Source organism: Acromyrmex echinatior, chromosome 5 (assembly GCF_024713525.1).
Source record: "Acromyrmex echinatior isolate Ae372 chromosome 5, ASM2471352v2, whole genome shotgun sequence".
NCBI lineage: Eukaryota > Metazoa > Arthropoda > Insecta > Hymenoptera > Formicidae > Acromyrmex > Acromyrmex echinatior.
Window position 1 is genome coordinate 9,856,443 of NC_141856.1, and position 25,041 is coordinate 9,881,483.

General features: G+C 32.3%; 1 protein-coding gene and 1 long non-coding RNA gene across 3 annotated transcripts in view; one reads left to right on the forward strand and one right to left on the reverse strand.

Moving 5' to 3' along the window:
* Positions 1 to 18,298, forward strand: part of LOC147909792 (uncharacterized) — a 114,362-nt gene extending 96,064 nt beyond the window's left edge. For both annotated transcript variants that reach the window (XR_015545241.1, XR_015545240.1), the window contains 2 exons: positions 17,458 to 17,561; positions 17,648 to 18,298. This is a non-coding gene — a long non-coding RNA (uncharacterized LOC147909792). The remainder of the gene's footprint in view (positions 1 to 17,457; positions 17,562 to 17,647) is intronic.
* The window catches only part of Octalpha2R (alpha2-adrenergic-like octopamine receptor), a 102,771-nt gene that overhangs the window by 25,100 nt on the left and 52,630 nt on the right, over positions 1 to 25,041 (reverse strand). The gene's annotated exons all lie outside the window — the stretch shown is intronic.

Below are 25,041 nucleotides of genomic sequence, written 5' to 3' on the forward strand. Positions count from 1 at the left end.
CTGAAAATATTCTATAGTTAGAAAAATAATTTTCATATTACGATAATATAATATTATGCGTGCATGTTTGAATAATGAAATATGAAGTAGATTTCTTATGTCTCACGCATTGTTTATTTGGAAATATGATAAATATGTGAAAGGTTTAGCTGCACAAATGTATTATTAGCGAACATATTTCGAGTACTAATATATAATCGTGCACATAGGTGTATGTAGGTACATATTTGTTAATATGAAAACAAATGGAGAAAGCATATTGCATTAAAATTTGATTTAATAACTTAATAAAACAAACTGATTGAAGAAAAATAAAATTTATATTTTGCAGGCTAATTTTATTGAAACATTCAGCCAACATTATTTCGCACCATAAATATGATCGATGATTTTACAATAGAAATACAGAATTAAATCTTAAATATATGGTAGAAACTAATTTGGTAAAGTTACAATAATTTTCCGCGCTTTAATTTTAATTATAAACGAAAGAGAAAGCATTCAATGTAACAGCGTGGATACGAAAGCATTGTTGTCTTGTTGGAACTTATTCCACGCGGATTCTGCTCGATGGTCAGAATATGCTCGAATGTTTAAGAGACAAATGTTAAGCTCGAGCAAGTGGTGAGGAAAATTTCATTCAAATCGTTCACTACCTGCATATTCGATATATATACCGACTGTTGGAAAAATACAGAAGAATATAGCAAAGACGCGATTACGGTCTCTGTGGGATTAGATAAAATGTTTCGTCGAAACGATATTTCTTTTCAATGTTCTCTTCAATGTTCTCTCGGCGAATGTAGATTCGCGTGTCTTCCCTTATATACTCTCTTATATACATATACATGAACTACGACGTATGACCTATGGATACTGTAAATAGAGACCGCTCTTCTCTCTCCGGTTCCATATATATATTATCGAATGAATTGTCGAATGCAATTCTCTACCAAAGTTACATACCACCTCTTGTCTTCGTTGAAGCTGTTTGTGATACTTTTCGCTTAATTACATTCTTGTACACGATAATTTTATCAAGTATAATCAGCTGTGAATTCGAAATACATAAAATATATAGAATATATAGAAAGTCAATTAGTAAGAATTAAAAAAAGGATTAGTCGCTGCTATGTTTCGTTTTCTCTTGCGGAATGAATTCATCTATAACGTGAAAATTAAAAAAAAAAGAATTAATCACGGTAAAATGAATATGAATCTTTCTCTCTCTCTCTCTCTCTCTCTCTCTCTCTCTCTCTCTCTCTCTTTCTCTCGAATCATTGCATATATGACTGCAATCATCAGTCGACGCGTTTTTCATTCTCCTATTGGCATCACAGTTGTTCAATTATTAATGAATCGAACCGGAATACTATAGTCGCTCTGTGTGTGCGCGCGCGCACCTACACGCCAAGATCGATATTACAAACACACGTACACGTTCATACAATCATTGTTTGTCGAATTTGAGGTAAAAAGGCCACACACACTTAGACGTTGCGATAAAAAAATAATGACAATTTATTGAGATCGCAATGTACAAACGCGATGCACACGTTGTGCGATTGATTCGTACAAGGTAGTTATTGAACGTTTGGCTAATCTCTGAGTCTAACAACGTAATTAGTGGTAACCATACCATACGCTATAGTTTATGCTGTACTATAAGCTAACGGGAATCGTGCAAAGTTAGTTGAATGCAATAACATCCGTAATCTCCTCGCTTTCGCGCTCCGCTAGGTATCGTAACTTGCTCGATGCGATGGGATTTCAATGTCAGGTAAGTAGAACGCTCGAGAGATAATTGCAGCTTACCTAAATGCAAATAGACTTAATATTGTCCGTTTCGTTAATTAATGGTACGATTTGTGTATCGCTACAACAGAAATAATGCCAATTACAGGGTTTGATTAGGAAAGAGAGTTCGTTTGAATTAAAAAGTTTGTAATTAATGTAGATATTCCTGCGTATATTATATTTATTTAAATTTATTTTTATTTTCTAATAACATAAATTGTATTCTATTATTGGTTACTATTTAAATTTATTTTTAGATTTCATTTATGTTTATTTGTGTTATTAAATACACTGTATGTTGTTATCAAATTTCTGTTTTTACTAAGCAAAGCAATATATGTTTTTATATGATAGATTTTTAAATGTTATCTATTCATTTAGTTTTTTTAAATCTAATCATTTAGCGATACACTTAAGCACTTTACATATAATATTAAATTATACATTATACCATTATATTTTTTATAAAATTTAATATTGCATAATAACTATGTAATAAAAAGTTTTATATGGATATATATATATATATACAGTGAAAGCAAAAAGTATTTGTACAAGGAAATTTGTTATAAAAAAATATTTGTAGAAAATAAACATCAATTAGCAATTTTATACAACGAATACATTCTATTTTAATAAACAAGCTTCGCAAGTAAACAAGCTTCGCTTTCTAATTTCAGAAGCTAAATTTCTCGTCTGTATGAATACTTTTTGAGCATTTAAACAATACAATTTTTAATTTTCGCTTATTTTTCAGATGATATATTTTGTATAATTAACATATCTTTTTGGAATATATAATTTGAAGAAATATAGTCTATTTTATTCTTTATGAATGAATTATTAATTATCTAACAAGAAATAATCGTCAATTAAACGTCGAATCGGCGCCAAATTGATATTGAAATCATTGTATTTATATTAATTCGACATCAACTCGATGACTCATTTCTCGCTGGATAATATTTACTTTTTAAAAATAAAATTTAAAAAAAAAATATTTTCTCTGTACGAATACTTTTTGCATTCACTGTATATAATATTGTATTTAATTTATACATATTACAGAAATTTCTTTCAAATACATATATATGATATAGTAATTTATTATAATCTATTCTATTCTTATGCATATCTTATAATTAATTTCAAATTTGGTATTGAATTAATTGAAGCTAGCTTTAGCGATATATGCACCAGTATATCTTCCCTCAAACGATAATGTTCCACGACGCGTTAAAATCGTGTGTAGTACGAGCTGATATTACATACTACATACATTCAAGCAATGCGTATCGATGATACTGATGCATTAGACATATATCCCTTATCCTTATGATGCGATTGATTTTTTACTAAAATCGTTTGCTCGACGCTAACACCCCAATTATTTTGAGTTGACGAATTTGATGAGCTTTTGTCACGCGCTTTCAATTAAAATGAGTTTTTTGCATCTCTCTAGCAGACAAAGGACTGAAACACGTATTCTGTGAGTTTAGATTTTAACGTAATATTCCTATCACCTTTAATTTTATTGTTAGGGTATCTCCGGAAAATACGCCGCAGAAGTCAGAAAAAATAGAAGGAGTGTGGATAATTTTTTCGCAACTACTCTGTTACATGCTTTTATTTTACATTAGAATTGTGTTATGATTTCAGTTTCTTACTTTTAATATTAATGAAATTATTGTGAATTGAATTGATTTGTCACTGTGTTAAGTAGCGCTATCATAAATTATAATCTACATAAAATGATTACTGTAGCAAAAGACTAAGTGATTATTTCATGATACATGAGTATAGAAGAGTAAAATATGTATAATAAAATATATAAGTACTTTGCTCTTGTATTCTTTGTTTATTGTCTTGTATATCCTATCTATTTGGGATATATAGTATTTTTAACAGGCGGGATTTATTTTATGCCTAAAGCAAGATATATTAAGAAGAGATGCATACAAAAAGTAAATGAACACAAACTTGATGTTTTAAAAAGCTTTTGTTTGTAAAAAAGAAAAATTTATATAGAAAATACGAAATTTTTTTCTCGAACTTTTCCGTGAAAAGTAAAAGTTGGAAAGTAAATATACTTTTTTCATGGTATACGAGTACTTTTCAATTGGTTTGCATCTGTTCATTTTACTTAGGCGATGTTACGATATACACTGAAGTACTGAAAATCTATCACGTTACGTATACTATAGATTTTCAGTACTAGTAGTGCATATTGGAACCTTAATGTTACAATCAACAGAACTATTTGTCAAGAACGATGTATTCATGTGACCAAAATAAACGTTACATTCCAATTAGATTAAGTATTATTTAAATATTTTGGAGATCTAATGAATAATATACGACTTGGAAATATTTCAAAGGAAGGTTTATTTGGAAGATGTTGTGAATTCAAATGCATTCGGTATAGCTGTATTCGATCATAACCGTTCGACACGGTGTTCACTCTGCCGCAAATGGGTCGCTCATCATCGGCAGACAGCGATGACCCGTGACCATCTAACAAACCGTAAAGATACCATCAAGCGGCTGATCAGTGATGGCATAGGCTGCACAGTGCACGCTTTTCATCAAATAACGTATTAAATGCATCCACTTTCACAGCCATTTCACCGATTAACGTACTTTGTCGTTGATTCGCGTAATCGTCAGTCTCTAAAATAACCGAAGATAAAACGATAAATTTAGAGGAGAAAATAAAATCAAAATCTAATTACTGATCACGGAAGGCGAGGCACTACTTCGAACGTAAAACATTATTTATATGTATTTTATTAATTATGCACATTTTATTAATTATACGATAGCGAAAATTGTCCACCTCAATATAATAGTAGATATTTGCCACTTATATAATAGTAGATATTTGCAAGCGTCGCAAATTTAAATGCAGATATACATAGAGTACTTTTTGTTTTACACACATATCATTTAGAATTTATAGTTGATTATACTACAATAAAACAGTTATTATTATTTGCAAGTTCAAAATTATTTTCGTAAATATCATTGCTATTCAATTATCTACAGTATGTAATGTGCAAAGCACATTAAAGTTTCTGACATTTCCAATGAGCAAAAGATTACTAAGAGACTGCGCGATAAGTCAGGTCCTTTCCCATTGTTTCAGTAATTTATATTTTAGTTAAGTCATAGCTACTAGACAGTAAGTTATTATAATTGAGTTATTGTTAAGGTATTCTGCTTCTGAATTAGATTTTAGTTTTAAGTTGTAACTGTTATTCTAACAGTTACAAATGTTACAAGCATCATTAGCCATGTCATAGAATGACACGAATTCAGGTTTCTCTATTGAATAGTAGACTGCATGTTGAAAGTGCGTATTCATTAAAGCATAAATTGCCAAATTTAGAGCTGAGATTTGCGCTCTATCGAAAGGCTTACTTGTTTGGCTCGGAGCTAGTTTCGAGTTACTTTAGACTTAATGAGAAGCTAATCCTGTTCTTTAATACTGTTAAACTACTAATCCTTTTACATTATGAATAATAAGAATACATGTGCAATAATTACGCGCGGAGATGATACTTTTAAACTATAATAGAAAATTTTATTAAAATGTCATTTTAAATTTCTTTAAAGTTAAAAATTTTAATTTGTTACAATATTTTAACAAATATTGATTCATTCCAAAAAGTATAATTTGCGCGACTGAAATGGGAGCATTTTTATATACATGCTCGAAAAAAATGATATTGGAGGTATGGCAGGTATTTTCTTTTTATAAAAAAAAAAATGCAATGAAAATATTTTATATTAAATATGTAATGATTTCGACATTATTTATTAACGATTTTATAACTCCGAAAAAATAGAGCAATCATTTCACCAAGACGCAAAAATTTTCTAGCAATAAATATATGTTTTAATTATAAGAAGAAAAAGAAAGACAGAGAGAGAGAGAGAGAGAGAGAGAGAGAGAGAGAGAGAGAGAGAGAGAGAGACAGCACATATACTTGAATACAGCACTAATAAACACTTATTAAACACTTACTAAAAACGAATTTTCACTTTCGACAAAAATCGAATTTATATTTGACGGCTCAAGTCATCCAAGCCAAACTTTTATTGCATCACAATTAGTGTCAAATAACACAATTGCATCATAGCGATCGACAGAGAAAGGTTCCAAACTTTTTTACCTTCTCACTTCAACTCTGCAATATTAACAGCACAAAAATAGCAGCCGACTAAAATTTCCAAATGACTCACTCATGTAGTTGAGGGTTAAACAAACATATTAGATAATCATATGCACATCACACATTAGCACATTCACCGCGTTACCGTATATGAGATTATCTATTAACATTTGGGGAAATATATGTATGTGTATACATATATATATATATATATATATATGTATATATATCGCCTGTAGTGTCACAAATTACTCAACAATATGACCAATTATTTTCAAATAAGTTGTTCAGAAAGTTCAGCAGTATTTTATTAGCTCAAAATTATATACAAAACATATTCGTAGCGAAATTTTCGACTATTTGAAAATTTAAAATTTTTCCTAAAAATTCGTTTTTAAAACATGTTTCTACGACGTTTTGTTACACGCGGATTAAATAAAAGAGCGTTCTGATTTTGATTACTCATAACTCTGTTAAAAATCATCGTACCGCAATTAAAATATCAGATTCTTAAAATTGGAAATTTTGCTCTATCGAGTGGTATAAAAAATGAAACTTTTTAATAAAAGTGAAAGAAAAGGAAAATGAAAGAATAATATATATGTTCATATGTTTGATTTATATGTAAATATATGTATATACTCGAGGTGTTGAGATACCATCTGTTGATTTACACTTTATGTATGTAACATAGAGCAAATTATTTCATTTTTGATAATAATACAATTACGCATCTTTCATTCTAACATGCAATGCGCGCAACGTAATCACACAATATCATATATCATATAATATAACGTTAATATATATTAATATTATATTATAGTAATATCTCGTTCTTTCTCTTTTTTTTCCTTTTCTCTCGGTTATGATCGCTATTTTGACATAAACACTGACAGACATTTTACTTTTATCCAAGTGAACAAATGGAAGTGGCGCGCAAGTACAATATTGTCAACGAGAATTTTTGTTTTCTGTAATTATTTACAGAATTTAAAATGTAATAATACGTACTTACACGGCCGATTGAAAATATGTCGATATAATGATATAATTTATATTATAATGATAAACACATTTCGATCTCACTTATATGTATAGTTTAAAACAGTTTAATTAATATCATGCAAAAAATAACAGTTTAAATTTCAAGAAAAACCGACTTAAAATTAATTGTACGATCAAAGGATGTACGAAATCTAGTGTATCCCATAAAATCACCTTCATTGATCCTTTTTTTACATACTAAGAAAATCTCAAGAAAATTAATGTCCGTGCACATCGCAAATCTTCCGGGTAATTTGAATCCGTTGTCTCGCGTTTCCTTCGATTTCCGACCGTTATCCGGTTATCCGGAAATATGAGCATCGTTGCTGCTCGCGCGCTCGTCTTGCTCGTTATTTTTAAATGCCGATTAACGAGGGGCAGATACACCCCCGCTCTTCTCATCCTTCTTTACCGCAGATCCTTTCGCATCTGAGGCAGCCAAGGATACTCCTCGGTGTCAGATTATTCTCTCCACAAGAAGGTTTGTGCTAATTATACAGATAATTAGCAACCGTGACAAGAGCTAATAAGAAACATGCCTCGCTAGGCATGATATTTAGAGACAAAGTCGAATAAAGAATTAAAGGCTTTATTTAAGCCTTTCTAAGATGATGCTACTTTTTTCTCACCTCCTACTCGTTGCAAAAATTTTCACTGGCATTTGCTTCTCAATGACTTTCAATGAACATCTCCGACCACCGTTTACCCTTATCCATAAAAATCTCGCATAAAAAAAAGGTGAGTCTTGTAACTATAACGTGCTCATTTTCACCTATACGTTGTAGCGCCCACTCATAAGGCGCCCGCGCTGGGATGTATTTTTTCTCACATACCATTTATAACCAGCAAGTTAAGTCACCCTACTTCTCAAAGACAACATATATTTTTTACCGTTAAGATATTTTTATTGCAATGACATTTTTAATAGACTCCTATCCTACCATTAATTACGAAAAGATGAATGAGTTTGTCTGTTGATAATCGATATCTAATTTGGAAGATAGGATTTGTATTTTCATAAATTTTTCTACGCCTTCAATTCAAAATAGCCTATTACCTCCTAAGTATGCTAAAATATTATCAAATCTGACACGCTGATTTCGAATAATACGTAATTTTCGTTAACAATAATGTTTCGGAAAAGTATCAAGGTGTGTTAAATGGAAAATCGCTGTCTGAAGTCTGTCGAGTTTCAATCCCTCAACGCACGTTTAATTCGCATGGTTTTAGGAAATAGGTCAGTTGATAAATTGCAGAGAGAGGAGCTTTGCGTTCTCCACGTTTAGTGTAAATAGAAGCTGGCCATCGTTTCTGTACGTTTCTGTACGTTGCCGCACAACGTATATTTCGCTTTGTAATCGCTGAGATGCACTATGGGCATAATTATGTGCACACAGTCTATTTAATTATGCTTATTGCGCTACTATACTACATGTGGTAGAGCGACAACGCAGCTTTGCAGGACTTGTGCCGAAACCGATTGCGGTATGTTTAAAATCTTATAATCTCATTCTTACTCATAATCAACGTACATGTAATTTGTTATTTAACATGCTTAATATAAGTTCCGTTATGAATTTTTGTGTGATATTTCTGTACATTTTTCTTTAATTATAAATACAGATTCATGTTGTGAGCATTACGCTCAGAATTATTTCTATCTCCACATGGAAAATATAATATCTTTTAAATAAACACATTTATTGATTCTCATGTGATGTTCATAAATCACAAAGAAACATACCTAAAAATGTAAATATTTATTATGAATATATTATTTCTATTTATGTTTGGCTTATGATGCGAAAGAATAAAATTCGATCACCGGTATATTTTTTGTAATTATGCCGAAAGCAATAATACGTATCATATAATAAAAAAAGCAATATGAAACTCGTATATAAAACTTTATTTATGAGTGTGGTTAGAACCTCAGTTAAAAAGTTGATACTCTTTTCAACTATCATATATTATTATCAATAAATACATTTGACAGCTTAGACAGTAGTATTAAATGCTACTGATGATTTATGGATTTTTTAAACTGTTTGTCTTTAAAATCTGATTTGTAATTTACTACCTAGTTTTCTCTCTTTTTCTCTTTCTCTCTCTCTCTCTCTTTCTCTCTCTCTCTCTGCTTCCAACTTTTTCATACATTTTTTATATGGTCATAAAGCTTGTCATTTTATACATCAGTTCTAGTGGAGAAACCATTTTCAGAAACTGAAGTTACACTTACACTATTAATGATGTATTCGCACAAAAGATCACCATTATACTTACAGAAACTATTTTTTTTTTAATAAGAGATAGAAAAGTATGTATAGAAATAGATACGGATAGATAAAAGTATTAATTTCTATACACTTTTCATATTTAATTTATATGATTTATGTAATAAATGAATATAATGCAGTGCAATAATTGATATATTATTGATATATATATATATATATATATATATATATATATATATATATACATATATATATATATTCATAATTTCATATTATACTTTTATATATTAGGTGTTGGAATTAATTCGTAGCGTTTTTTAATGAAAGAATGTTATTTATTTCACATGAGCATTAAAAAATACATTAATGAAAGTACTTCCCATCACTTGTAAAACGCTACGAATTAATTCCAACACCTAATATATATGAAAGTATAATATGAAATTATGAATATCACTTCAGTATTCCCTTTTAGAATCACAAATTCTTTGATCAATTTGAGATTAACTTTTTCTTAACAAAATTTTAATGGAATACTTAATTAGAGAACATTAAAGATTAATGAGGTTCGGGAAGCTAAGTTCAGGAGCGTAAATGGACGACTGAACCTTTTCTAAGTAAATTTCAAAAGGACTTTAATATTAAGCTCAATTTCAAGACATTTGATATTAAACATAGAAATAAAAAAATAAAACGAAGAAAAAATCAATTCCACTTACATGAATGAATTTATAATTGAATAAACAATTTCGAGATAGAGAGAGATTAGAAACATTCTCTATATGCATTTTATAATAGATATTAATATTTTATTTTTGTATATAATATATATATATATATATATATATACACACACACACATGAGTATATTTATTGTTATAGTTTAATATTGACACTTTTTTATCAATTGCAAGCGACAAAGATGCTATAAATTTAAAATGTTTCAGTATATATTGAAAGAAGTTATCCTATCCTATAACTTCGATGATGTAATATGCGATACTGAATAAATAAAAGTAGTGAATTTGCTAAAATTTATCATAGCCGTCTTTTCAAAGACACTCTGTGTACCTTAATCGAAGGTTATCGAATACCTTATTCAAATTCCATAGCACAAATTGCGTGTCAATAGAAATCGATAACATCGTGCATGCCATTCTACGTAACTGGTCTCGTAATTAAAGGCAAAATTTTGCAACAAAGGTGAAACTTAATTTTTGCAATATTTTCGTATTAAATTTTACAAGTAGTTACAACCCCGTTTTTAATATTAACGAATATGAAAATAGCTGTTCTTCTTCTAGAATAAAGATATGTGAACTTGATTCTTCTTCAAATATCACAATTGTGTATCATTATTCTCCTAATCGATTATCTTTGTCATTTTTTCTCGTTATTACCATCCAAATTTTAGAGTCACAAAGTTGCGCGCGCGCGCGCGCGTGTATGTGTGTGTGTGTGCGCGCGTTTGTATGTGTGTATATTATTGGTTTTCCACGCCAAAATAGCATGAAAACTCAGTGATGCGCCATAAAAAGTACAACATACAAAAAGATGTTGACATAATTATATACATATTTTGGCAGTATTATGTGCATTCGCATATATTTGTTGTCTTTAAAGGTAGTTGATAAATTAAATGCAAATTTTAAATTTATTATTATTATAACCAATGTTTATTAAATATTATGAAAAAAGTTTAAAAATTATTGATAAACATTGAAAGGATGGAGATTCACTTGCATTTTAAATCAATGCTTTGCTTATTATCCATTTTAGAGATTTTCTATAATTTTTTTACTAATTTTTTCACTAAAGTTTTACAGTAAATAAATAACTTGAAATACAGAATTATATATATATGTATATAAGTTCTTTATTTATATAAAATAAGTTAATAAATATCTTTTGTTTAAATATAAAAATTAATGTGTGTTTGGTTAAACTGGTTCAATTCTCCGATATAAGTGTTCGTTTACATTGGTATCATAAATCAAGAATGATACTTCACTAATACAACGTAACCTTTGGATTCTGTGTTAGGAAAACCACTATGCATACGATATAAATATTCTGCATTTAATAATGCATTATTTATTTTACGATTTACCTCGTTTCGCGTAAACCCCGCTTAAATGCTGCATCAGTGGCATTTCGTTTGATAATGAAATGAATGAATTCTCGGTGCTTTATATCACATTACTGAGTTATTTGATATAAATTTTGTTCAACTGTTTACGGAATAAATTTGTTACGCTAAATTTCTTATTTTACATGTTACGGCCAATGATGAAAATTTCCATTCAATCTTTATTTGGATCTTAACTTCGGAAGTTAATTAGTAATAGATTTCAAGCAGTTATTTAAGCATAGCTCTAGGGCACTAACTATAATTAGATTTGATTAATTGGAACTTCGATCAAGGAACCGAATTCAGATACATAGATAAGCAATGTTTGAAGGCTGCCATCAATTTGTCTAATCAATTGCAGTATAAGTGATTCAATTGTAAAAATTACAATGATATTAATTTTGTAGAAATTGCAAACGATTTTGCAGGTGAAAGACCCACAGATATATATATATATATATATATATATATATATATATATATGTGTGTGTGTGTGTGTATATATAGTATCGTAAATCAATGCAACATTGCGGAGTGAACTAATCGAATCGTTTAGTTGTAAAAAATCGTGTCAGAGCAAAGCTAGTTTCTAACAGACATTGAGTTGCCACCACGTATCCATGCGGAAGCTGCAGTGGGATAAATCACATTAGGGCAGTCGTAAATGGAAAAGCGTTTGGAGTGAATCGATGGAAAACACATTTCTTGGTCACAAACACTGCTTCGTGCGAAGTGTATCAAATTGTCGGTGAACTAATTCGATTCTGGCGATTTTGTGCGTTTCTTTCAACTCTCTGATAGCTCAAGAGAATTGGTAGTGAGTATTGGTGGTTGCGTTTCGGGCAAAACAATCGCGGGGTTATAATCACGCGTGCTAAGAGAAAAAGAACAAGGAAGATGGTTCATTGTTCGTGAAAAAAACTGCCTCGAATAAATACGAATACGAGCCTGGATGTGAAAGTAAATTAGCACGGCAAAATCGATCGGACAGTTTTCCGCGCGGCATTGTGCTCACCCGACGCAAGTGAATTCAAATTAATTACGTACATCCTTTCGTAGCCATGGAATTTCTCTAAAGCGAAATCATGCGATGCGAAATATGTGCTATGATGCATACATATTTCGGTTATTATTATGTTATGTAATAGCACTCGTATAAATAATTCTTCTTTATTATCGTCGCACCTGATAAAAAACATTGATAATAATGAAACTAAAAAAATGGAAAGATATGAAATGATCAAAATGTAATGAATTTAATGGAAGCCAAAGTATTATATTCAGCACATTATTGTAGCAATATAATGTTGTAACAATGTTAGAAAAATGTTTAAGCTTCATCCTCTCTCTCTCTCTCCCTCTCTCTTTCCCTCTTGTAAAATAGCTCGAAAACTTTTCGAGTATTTTTCACCCTTTCACTTTTTTTTATTAAATCTCTCGAGATAAAGTTGATATATTATATAAATTTTATTTTTGAGATTCTCTCAAAATATTTCATATAAGTTAATTCCACGAGGAATTCATTTTTCTCTTATCTATTTGGACTACACTTTTCTCGTGCGACCGATATTCCTCCTAATGACTGTTCGCAAAGTGTTTTAAAGATAGAAGGAGATCGCTTACGGTACAATCATCAGCGAGAAACCGACAGATACTTATGGCGGCGATGCAAACGATTCCGTCACGTTTTACGTAAGTGAGAATGAAATGACTCTTGTCAAAGCGCGCGTGACAAACATTAAGCTGAACTCATCCGTGAAGGTACGGGTCTCAGAGGTAAATTTGTCCCACAAATGCTAACTGCAGTTAGAAGTTTCCACGGCAACTTTGTCCGTAACGTGATCTCGAATTCGACAGGAGCCCTTGGGCTAGATACTATTATTTAATCATTGTTTTGTACATGGTGTACATCATCTGTTTTTGGTAACTCCAAATGTATTAGCGTTAAACGCGAGTGTCCAACTTGCAATTAGTTCTTGTAAACCGAATGAGAGTAGAAAATAATTGTTCCCTGGAATAAGAGAAATTATACATCTGAAGTATGTAAAGTATATGAATGTATAATATTATATTATAATATCGTATTGTATATTTTGAAGAAATAGTAAAAGTAAAAGAATATTAAAGAATTAAGAGAAATGTCGAGGAGCTCAGGTTATGACAGATATTATTTTTCAGAGTTCTCTTTTGGTATTCTCTTTTGACAATTCATGGTTTCTTCCTTTTTTTATTCTCTTTTAGTTCTCAGTATTTCCTTTTTAAAAGTTACATCTGTTACATTATAATATCTTGAAAATACTCATAATTGATACATTTATAATGGCTTCGTACTTAATTGTTTTTAAATCCAATGTTTTTAACTCGACTTTTATAAAAACAATGCATTCATATTTACGTGTCATAAAACATGTTTACGTTAAGTGAAAATTTTTGTAACCATATATGTATATATAAATTTATTGAGTCGTATTGTTTTATTTTTTGTGTATAATAAAACAACATCATTTAACATATATACAAATATAAACATCAAAGTTTGCTTTCATATATGTTATAGAATAACATTTTATAAATTGATTGACGTTTAGTTTCACGAAGGTATCCATTACAATATTACATCAATGAAATAAATGTCATCAAATGTCATTAAATTTTCTAAAAGTTTTCCTAGAGGTTATCAAGTTTTTACGAGATTTTATTTCTTCGATGTTATAATGCTGTAGTAAAGAGCAATTAACTGGGAAATTCTACACGAATAATATTTTCCAATTAATAATGGAAGAAATTCGATAATCAATTTACAGATTAAAATTTGAGTTAAAATTAAATAGCATCCGAATGTCAGCGTTAAGAGTATTGCAAATTTTTTTAGAAAATGTTAATAATAATAAGAAATGTTTTTAATTTTATTCGTAGTATATTTTCTTTTGTCATTGAGTATTTACAAATTAATTAATTAAATCATGGTGCGATGGAATGCGTATCTCATGGATATAGTTTAATAAAAAATAAAATTGTGTTTGATAATATCTAATAAGTAGTTCGTTCCAGGACGATGAAGGTAGCGTAATGTAAAGAAAAATTAATCGTTTCGAGGTGCCGTAACCACGGAATATGCGAAACGATAAAGGGGGCCGATGTTGTCCGTTTAATAAATGAAGTTGACTGTCGTGATAAGCTAGAAAATAGCGGGCAGAAAATTCGCTACGGCCAGACTGCGGGCTACATTGGGGTTGTGTAAAGGGGTGTTTTATCGAGAGTTCCGCGTGTGAGAATACTCTAAAGAAGGGAACGCGAAAAAAATGAAGTGAAAGAACGGTGAGTGATCTCAACCACGCGATAAAGTTAGTATAAGCGACTTCAAGAAAGGGGTTAACCCAAGCAACGGATCGATGTACCGTGGAATAGTCGAGAACGATTCTATCTCCTGAATCTTTAATCACTCTAAATGGTAATGCTGGCAATAACTTTGCCACGAATAACGTGTAATTCGAAAAACGGACTTTTAAATCCGTCCGATTCTTTCCTCCCTTGAAAGAAGTGTCGCTCACTTCGGCTCATTTAGTATTTTTCATGGCTAAACAGTTCTTTTTTTGCATTAAAAAAAAATCTCGAGTGTCATGCGTTAAATATTTACGTTTTGCGAGTATCTAACTTCATAAATTCTTTTTTTATTATACAATATATTGCGGTTACTTTGATCATGCAAAACTGAAATATCATGCATTTAAAATAGCTTCAGAAAGCATATTGCTTGCTTTAAATATCAAAAATATCTGACTCGATACACCGCAAAATCATCCATGTGACCTGTCTGTGAGTCAAACTGAATTTGACACGTCATATATGTTATTGGTAAATGCTATATATCATGACGTTCGTTTAAAATACATTTCACAATAGTTTCAATTAAATGGCTGGGCTAACATTGTTGATAAATCAACGAGATCGCAGGAATGCATAGAGGATTAATTTTATGTATAGGTGCAAATACAGGGAACAATAAAACTAAATATGATCACTCTCAAATATCCACCACCATTTACTTCATCTACTCCAGCTTCGAGTGATGATATCAGAAGCATCAAATATGATTTCACTTTTTATGACAAGTTCAATCGAATTTCAGTTCGACGTTACTGCTGATAACAAAGCGCTGATATTGACAAAGATATTTTCAGTTTTACCATCTTATCGTTATTGGAACAGTCAATACAATTGTACATTTGTATACGTGCTATATTTTATGTTCACAATTGTCCACAAATATTTGACGAAAAAGAAAGGAGACAATAGAGAGCATTATTTATATCATTTTATTTTATCGCAATTAGTATATCAAATACGCAATTAGTTAATCAAATAATTAGTTAATCATATATAATTTTTATTAAAAAAATATTATTCGTTTTTAATTAATATAATTCGTTTTTCGTACTTTAATTTTTATTCAACGCACAAGCTTAATACGGTGCAAGCTGTGTTTCTGCGTAAATGCATCGGTAATCTTCGTCGGTCGCATGTCACCTCGAGTTTTCCCTACTAATGATATCCGGTGCATTTTATCTGAATATCTATGCCAGCTCGCGGAGTGTAAAATAGTCACGTGAGACACGCGGACCAGTGTGTCGCACACGCGATTGGTATTTATGGTACTGAGAACAAGCGTCACGCTTTGTAAATCTGTTCTTACACATTTACTTTTACACGTATATAGTATAGTGTAGTATTGCAGCGGATAGTAGTGTGAGCAGGGCTACTTTGATTCGCGTATCATGGGGACCATGTATGTGTAGACGCGCGAGACCGGTAATATCATTGCCCTTCGACGTGAATTATTATCGCGGAAGGATTAATGCAAATGAGAGGAGAGCCAGGGAAAAATGTTAATCTTCCTGCGCGCTGCATAAATCAACATACTGATGCGCGACGCGCGGTGCTTAGAGAATGAATAGAGCGTAAAAAGCACTCCACCATTAGAAACGTTTCCATTTACGTTTGTTGGGGGATGCGCAAATCTCTTTTAATTATACCACCGCAATTTCTCGCTAATGCGCAATGCCGAGTAATTACCGTAATTTCTTGTAATGTGCGAAACGATCGCACGCTACTTCGAGTATAATGTGATATAAAAAAAATTAAAAAATATGCAAAATTAGGTGACATGATGCTGTTTATAATTTATTAATCATGACTGAGTTAGCGCAGTACTTTATATTCGCTTGAGATCTCGCATATATTCGTTTGCAGAATACTTTCAAGGAATAATTTCTAATTATCTTAATTAATTGAGCACCATAGCGTAAAAAGAGACAAATGCAGAGATAATAAATAAATAAGCATTATAAATGGCAAAGCATTATAAAGTGCTAAAGTAATAAGTATTGTCTAACGCAATTAACGTTTATAAGTTTAAACATATTGTATAATAACATATTGTTTAAACATATATGTATAATTTCAAAAAAATTTGATCTCATCATTGACGAAAACTTTTTTGCTGCTCTTACAAAAATTATTTTAGAATTCAAAAATATTTTTTCTATACATATATTTAGTAACAATAGTTTGCTTATTCTGAAAATCGATGTATATATTTGACAATTTCCAAATAACTTGGCTGATTGTGAGATCCAATAAACAATCGTTTATTACAACGTTGTTTATTTTCAAATTAAGCAATTTATTTTATTAATATTTTATTAATGCTTAAATATTAACATAAAAATTATTTTTAATTTTGTGTATATATATATATATACATATAATTCTTTGTTATCAATAAATTAATTATCAAAATATTTTGTTAAAATGTACCTGTGCAATACATTACATTGAAACAAAAAGTTATTTGTCAATAATAATATAATTCAATGAACAAAATTAAGCAATTATTTGGTACAATGTATTATTGATGAATTATAATAAATTTAAATTTGATTATATTTGTGATCTCAATTGTGAATTGTACGAATTTCACATCACGAATAAAATTAGCTCCTAATATAAATTACACGAATAGATAAATTTATATTCCATAATATGCGTTATATGTCGTAATTCTTTTTAGTGACAAAAATAGGAGGACATAACTTTCGAGCATAACTCATTGCCGATCGTACGTATACAAATCACGATTGTGCGGTTAGGAGATACAGTTGGTAATTGATTAAAGTAAGTGGAAAAATTTTCTCCGATCGCGTGCACTTATTCAATTCCGACAAACTCTGTATTTATCGTAAAATACGGGGTCATCGTAGATTTACCGCTGCGAGAGAAGCTCGGAGGTTCTGTTTAGAAAATGAAGCGAATGAAGAATAGCGAAGAATCGGGGCAACGAGGACTCCAGGACTTAAAACGAAGCACAAGTGCCGCCGCACTGGTCCACAGAGAGTACCACAAACCAACACGAAGGGAAAAGACTTTTTAATCTTGTACATCAGCTGCAGCCATTTCGCTTCTGGTCGCTTGGGATTCCCCACTTTTTTCTTCTCTATCTCTCGATTCTCATCCACTCTCTCATCTTGCTCCACACCATTTTCGAGTTATATCACGTCCTATATCTTCGTCTTTCCTTTTCTTCCCGCAACTATTTCATACTTTCCTCTGAATGTCCCCTCATAAAGACACGATCAAATTAACCTAACGATCGATTCTACGTTACGCTTCTTTCCAACCCGCTCTTTTGCTCTTTATCGACTTCGCTTATACAACATTGCACATTTACCATCGCAACGTTGTAATCCTTTTTTAATCGCAATGCTTTTCGCATTTTTATTGCTACTCTAAGATGCAATTCGTTTCTCGATTCGTAGTTTTAGACAGAGAAACAATCTGTTAAATCTGTTTTTTGTAAACAATAAAACGAATATTCGACCGATATAAATAAATCAAATTTCAAATAAGAAGAACTCTATATTCAGTCTAAGCAGATCTTACAATTAGTGTTTAAAGACGTATTTTTTGTGTGAATTTATATATATTTTGATTCTGCATATAACTGCATATAACGCTGAAATGTTTCTTCCGTATTTAAAACGCATTCATAAGCAAAACCAGAATAGTACAATAATATCATTTATTAAATTGTAGTAAAGCAATTTAATTCTGTGATGCTAAAAAGTATCTTCTAACAAGAATATTAATTGTCATATGTTGATGAAATTTTTAAAAACTGCGATTAATTTGTTACGAAAAATATAATTCTCTCGGTTGGGAACCTGTATCTCCCGCTAAGCAACGTTAAAATTACAAAAAAAAAAATAAATATAAAACAAATGAATATAATTGAAATAATTATTTTCATTAAATAATTATTTTTCAATTAACTAATTGTTGGTAATTTATTATTCATAAAATAAAAAATATACTGTTTCCTGAAAATTTTTATTTATTAATGTATCATAGTGTCCTACAGTAAAAATATTTTTATATGTTATATCTTTCAAAAAGAAAATATTGAAGTTTTATATTAATTTGTTTTCATTTCCAAAGATGGCTTATAGCATTCTATGATTCCATACTTTGTTATCTAATTTATTTCAGTAAAATTATTGTTTGAACCTACATGTGATAATTATATGTATTTATCTTCTTTATTATATCATATATCTCCGATAGTTCTCTATACTTTCTACTGCCATCAAACACATCGCGCACGAAGGACTTTGAAGGACGGCTTTGAAACGCCGAAGATTATTGGGTGTGAACTGTGCGAATTCGCCGAACGGAAGCCGACGTCGCTATTTTCGTCGTTGTAGCGGCAAACGGGTCACTTCCGGCCTAACTCTGTGCTTCCGCGTCCGGTTCCGTTTACCGTTTCCGCTTTTAATACCGCTGGCTAGTTGCCTGTAGATGGTTTACGTGGCAGCTGTGGGAAGAGAGAGAACGAGAGAGAGGAGAGGAGCAGAGAGAGAGAGAGAGAGAGAGAGAGAGAGAGAGAGAGAGAGAAGGGTTGATTATCACCTACTCGTTAAGCTTTTTTAATGCGTCGAACTAATTCCTTCCATCATTACTCTACTTGACCTCTCTTCCATCAATTCGCATTTGCCGTTGTAATTTGCACAAGTGACTCCATATTTGCTATGCACACATGTACGCGAACGTGTACACACGTAATCAGCGACGTGGAAAACGCTAATGTAACTATTCGCCATTGTAATCATTCGCAAAAGGTGACACGCAAATATTGGAATGGTACTGCAAATATTTTTCGCTGCCAGATCGAAGAAGCTTCAATACAGTCATTTCCACATCGTATCGTTACATTGAAAAATTCGACAAAATGACGATTTAACTTCATGTATCTCAGTACATCACGGCCGATGTCGCAATATTTTTCTGGAATCCGTGTCGCGAGTTACGTATATGTCGACTTTTGATCATTGAACACTACTCGTGCTATTCAAAGAGAAAATACGGTTTACGACGGCTTACTAGCGCGGTTTGATATATCATCCACGCCCGCATTTAAAAAAAAAATATATTAAACGTTACGTCTCTCCGTAATTTTTAATCCACGTAGTATTTGGTTTATCAGATTTTTATCATTAGCAGAGTAGTCAATATTTATTCGCGTGATTAATATATAACAAGACTGAAAAAATTGAAAAGTTATCTGAAAACATTATCAAGCGGAAAATTAAAATAAATAAAATTAAAATGTACAGAAGGTTGCAGTTAAATTAAAAAATATCTGCAAGTATTATCTGCAAATATGTGCGTAATTAATTAATTCTTTACATTGCTTTGTAATTTTTTTCAAGCTAATCTTATCACGTAAATGACGCACACAATGCTCAACATAGACGTCACAGAGATACGTGACGAAGCCTCTGACGGAGACGCATTGGCGGCTGATCATTAGCGTAGTCACCGACATTAAAGAATATCGATAATTATTGAGGCGTCAAGTGAAAACGAGAGGATCGAAGAAAAGAGAAGAAAAGAGAAATGCGTAAAGAAAGCTTGTGAGCTGCTCATTACGCACATACTCGCCGTAATGTGCAATCATAGTGTCACAAAGACACTGTACGTAAAGTCTATATGTCAAAGAGAGTCGACAAGTAGGTTCTATCTTGCATCCCCTTCGTTCAGTCTGGCTAAGTCTTTATACATAATAAGCAAAGGAACGCTCCCGCTAGATTCCGAGAAGGGTTTCCTTGCTTCTATAGTGTTAGCACAGGAAAATGTCAGCAAGTGGACGCAAAGTGCTATCGAGTTGCGCGAGAATACACATTGCAACTGAGAATATGGCTGAGGGAATATGACTATGGGAATCAAGATAAGCGATACAATGAGAATTTATAATATACATAATCGTCGACGTCGACGTAATTGTTGGCGATTTTAGGTTAATTAAAGAAGAGCAAATGATAATCACGATGGTCGTAGGATGTAATTGCGTAATAATAGATTTTCGAAATAAATACGAATGTTTTGTTTTTAAAGAAAATATAATTTGTAATAATTTACTATTTTTGCATATATTGTTGACAGACATTCATTCAAAGAAAGTAAATTTAGCAACTTTAGATGTACGTGATATAAAATTCATTCTTTAATAAGTTGTCAAAGTTTGCTTTTAGTCTGCTGATTCAAGAGAATGGAGAAGATTAATATAAAAGATTGAAATCTATATTTCGATTCGTTCTTTTTTGTTAAAAAAGAAGATGTTTGCATATAGACGATCAGTTTTACATTTTATACCATCGTTTTATCCCATCGAATGCATAAGGATATTAAATACGATGTAATCGTGTTTATAGGTCGTAAGTTGATTACGAGTCGCGGGGCAAATTCACATTTCATTCGAAGCTTTTGATCGCTTTTTGGACCGCTATAAATCAAGATAAGATAAACGATCAATGACAATGTACAATCCAAACGGAAAAGAATTGCGATTTAATCCCGCAAATGTATAGCCTGACGACAAAGGTCACGTCTTGAAAAAATAAAGAGTACGTGCTTCGTATCCAGTGCGATTGTAGCAAACTACACTGCCAAATGGAGTCAATTAAACTTTACGCGCCGTATTCGTAACGAACAGGTGACGTAGTCAGGGAAAAGGAAGGGGGATCAGAGGGAGGGATAGAGACGTCAGAGAGAGTTTCCGGGAGGGTCGATGGTGCTGAGGGGGGGGGGGGAGGATAAAAAAGGAGGTCACCAGTGGCAAAATTCGCGCGGCAAACTCCAACTTTTTCGGGCGTGGAAATTTCGCTTGCCAGCTTTCTAAAGTTATACTTTCCTCGGTTGTACCGGCGACCCGACGATATTAAACCACCCTTCTTTATGGTGGTTAAAGCGAACGTCAACTCGAAATTAAAAGTTGTTCGCTTAAAAAGAACTTTTACAGCCATTTAGGAAGCTAACTCTGCCGTCTTCGTCGCGGTGGAGAAGAGAATGCAGTAAAACGTGTCAGTTCGATAAAAATCAAGGAAATCAACAATTAAATATCCCATTTGAATAATTGAGCACTTTTATTATCATCGTTTGACTTTTATCATTTGCGTTTTTTCCTAAATAAATAATAAATATTTGCAATTTCTCTAATATTTTTATAATTTGTTAAACGTCCTCTATTTGACATCTAAAATTGTACTTAATAACATCGGTTAAGATTAAGAACAAGATAAGGAATATATTTAGATGGTATGTCATCAATCTTGTTTTGAACATTATATATATACACTATATTTTATTGTATATAAAATAAAATTTTCAGTTATTTTTATATTAAAAATGGTTACTTGTGGATTCGCTATAACGTCTAACAGTAGAATTAAAAAAGATATGAAGCGTTTCAAATCGAAAGTCTGATAAAAGTCTGATAAAGATCGAAAGTCTTGAAGAATTGATGAAACATTAATTATTAATATCAATTATCCATATTTTATAAGAGAAAAAGGAACAATTTATTTATGAAAGGATTGTATAGTCGAGCACTAATCATCATAAAGATCAACATGATGATGAAAGGCTATAAGGACTATTTCTGGAAAACAAGTCACGTAAGCTGTTAATGATTTACGCAGCAATAGCTTGCAATGATATAGCGTTTATAGCTGCGAAAAGCAAACTTACGCAATTTATAAAATCGATAGAGCGCGGCGCACCGACGTAAGTGTAACATACATATATATATATATATATACGACGTCGTTGACATGGATGACGCGAATTTCACTGAACGCTGAAACGATTAATCATGGTACAACGTTACATTCATCCACGTGCCGCGAAGAATACGTCGGAAATTGGCCACGTTTCCCTTTCTTTCGTATACAAAGTAATCTTCCAAAGTAGCCCATTGTACTCGGGTGGCGGATACACCCTTCGAATACATCGACACACATACTCACCCCAAACGACCCGAATATGACCCCTCGACTCCGACATCACCTTCGTAATTATGCGCATCTATATACTCCTCGACCCGATGTACAGTGTGTATTGCGGATACGGTTCACATGCAGTCCAGGAATTGCATGTGCGGTGTACGGGATTCGCGTGACCTCGTCGAACGATGTGCCGCCCAAGCATCAATCAAGACACGCGATATCTCGATTTCTTTCTATAGAAACTGCAAATTTTTGTACAAAAAAATGTCTCTTCCTCAACGGACAATTCGCGCAGAATATTGCATTCAATGGTTGTTCATTCATCATTTACGTTTACCATTAATCCTACAAAGTGTTTCAGAGTTATTGGACTTCGATTGCAGTTAACTGCAATTGGAGTGAATATTTTTTTTTCGCGAAAAAAATAGTGGAATGGAAAGCAGCGGCGCTGTTTGTTTAAAAATTCAGTTTTAAAAGCATTCTTTTCTGTTTGGACTAAAGTTCATTTAAACGAGATCAAAGGTGTTATAATTTGTTAATTGTCTTAACGAATTTTCTTTCTATCGTTTCTAACTCAAAAGTTGCAGTTAAAAATATATCATTTATCTAAATATGTCCTTTTTTCACTGCACGTGCTGCACGTTACATATTTTGCAACACCCTGTATATTTAATATGGAAAATAGCGAGCGTCGGGAACAAGGCAAGCTTGTATCGACTTTGCTACCGCTAACTCGATGACACTCGATAACTGAATCCATCCATCGGGCTGTAATCCGCTTCAGTGGAGTACAAAAGCTGCTGGACCGAACGGTGGCGGCGGCGGCGGTGGCGACGACAGCGGCGGCAGCGCAAGAAAACAAGGGATTATACGATTGACATTTGTATAAGGAGCTAAGCTGAATAACGAATTGGTTTTCGAGAGGTTGATAAGAGTCATGGGATGCTGGCAATATCAACTATTGTGCGTTCGATCAATTATCGTATTGTTCCTTGAATCGACACGATATTGCTTTTGACGTGACTATAGGCTTCCATCACGCGAACGGGTTCCTTTTAGAATCGAAACGGAAGTTAATTCGATTACCACCGTCAAACATGCATAGCCTCAATGCATAATCTCTCGACTAATATGCTTCCTACACCTATTTGGTACACGATCAAATAGCTTCTATATCAGAAATGGAAGTGAATAACCGCTGTTTATCTTTCTCATTAGATTAGGTGCACCACTCTACTAATATAAGATTTAATTTATAACACTAATGTGTTGTAATGATCAATAATACATATTTGATCACATAAAACGATCGTATTAACATATATGTTTTATATTTTAATTATCTTTAATCTTTATTAAACTTTAAATATGAATTATACGGAAATCAAATTTTAGTGATATAAGTTTAAATTTATTGCAAGTACATGAAATCTCAATTAATTGTACAAGTATAACAGTTTTAAGAAAAAATTCTAGTATTTTATTAAACTTGAACAATAATTAATTATATGTCATTATTTTAATATCTGATGAATAACAACGGGTAATAACGGATGCATCAATGCACATATCTACACATACGTGTATGAATTGTGCTATGAAATCCGAATAATATTTTACGTACCCTATGCTTCTCACGAATATTATGTTTTTCACTCAACACATTAAAGCTGCAGTACTTACAAGTTTGCGTTTCTTACAAATATCAGTTTGGCAACGAGCCATAGCGCACATATCTCTATCTTGTTGTGAGTCAAAAGAAAGAAGCTGGGATTCCTGAGGGGCGATAGGAAGAAAAGGAAGAAAGGAAGAGAGTCGTAAGATTTTTCTCTTGATTCCCAGACGTCCTGTTCTTAACCCTGCAAATATGTGTACGTATACACACGCACACACACTCACACACGAGAGAGTAGCTATTACGTGGACCGGAAGGTAAGTAGGTTGCAGATACGGCAGTTACGGAATCGCTTATCAGGCGAAGACCTACAGGTTGGCGTGACTCGACGTCTTTGAGCATCGTTTTCGTGTAAATATGCAATGGCCCTACGTGTGCCATGCGCGTTCGCGTATGTATCGAGCGCATATTCGTACGTACGTACGTATTGCGGGAATGCGCAAATGTGTGGTGTTCATACCTTCGTTGTTGGCCCTTGGATGCCTTACCGTTACGTTCCAACGTTATCCGTTCGCACTATTTATAGGGGATGAACGCGTACCGTAAAATATAAATAGAGAAAATCACCGGGTCTTCGTTGCAGCCAGGCCTTTGGCTTGGGCAGTGACTCGTCTCTGCCGCCGCCGTGCTCCATCGATCA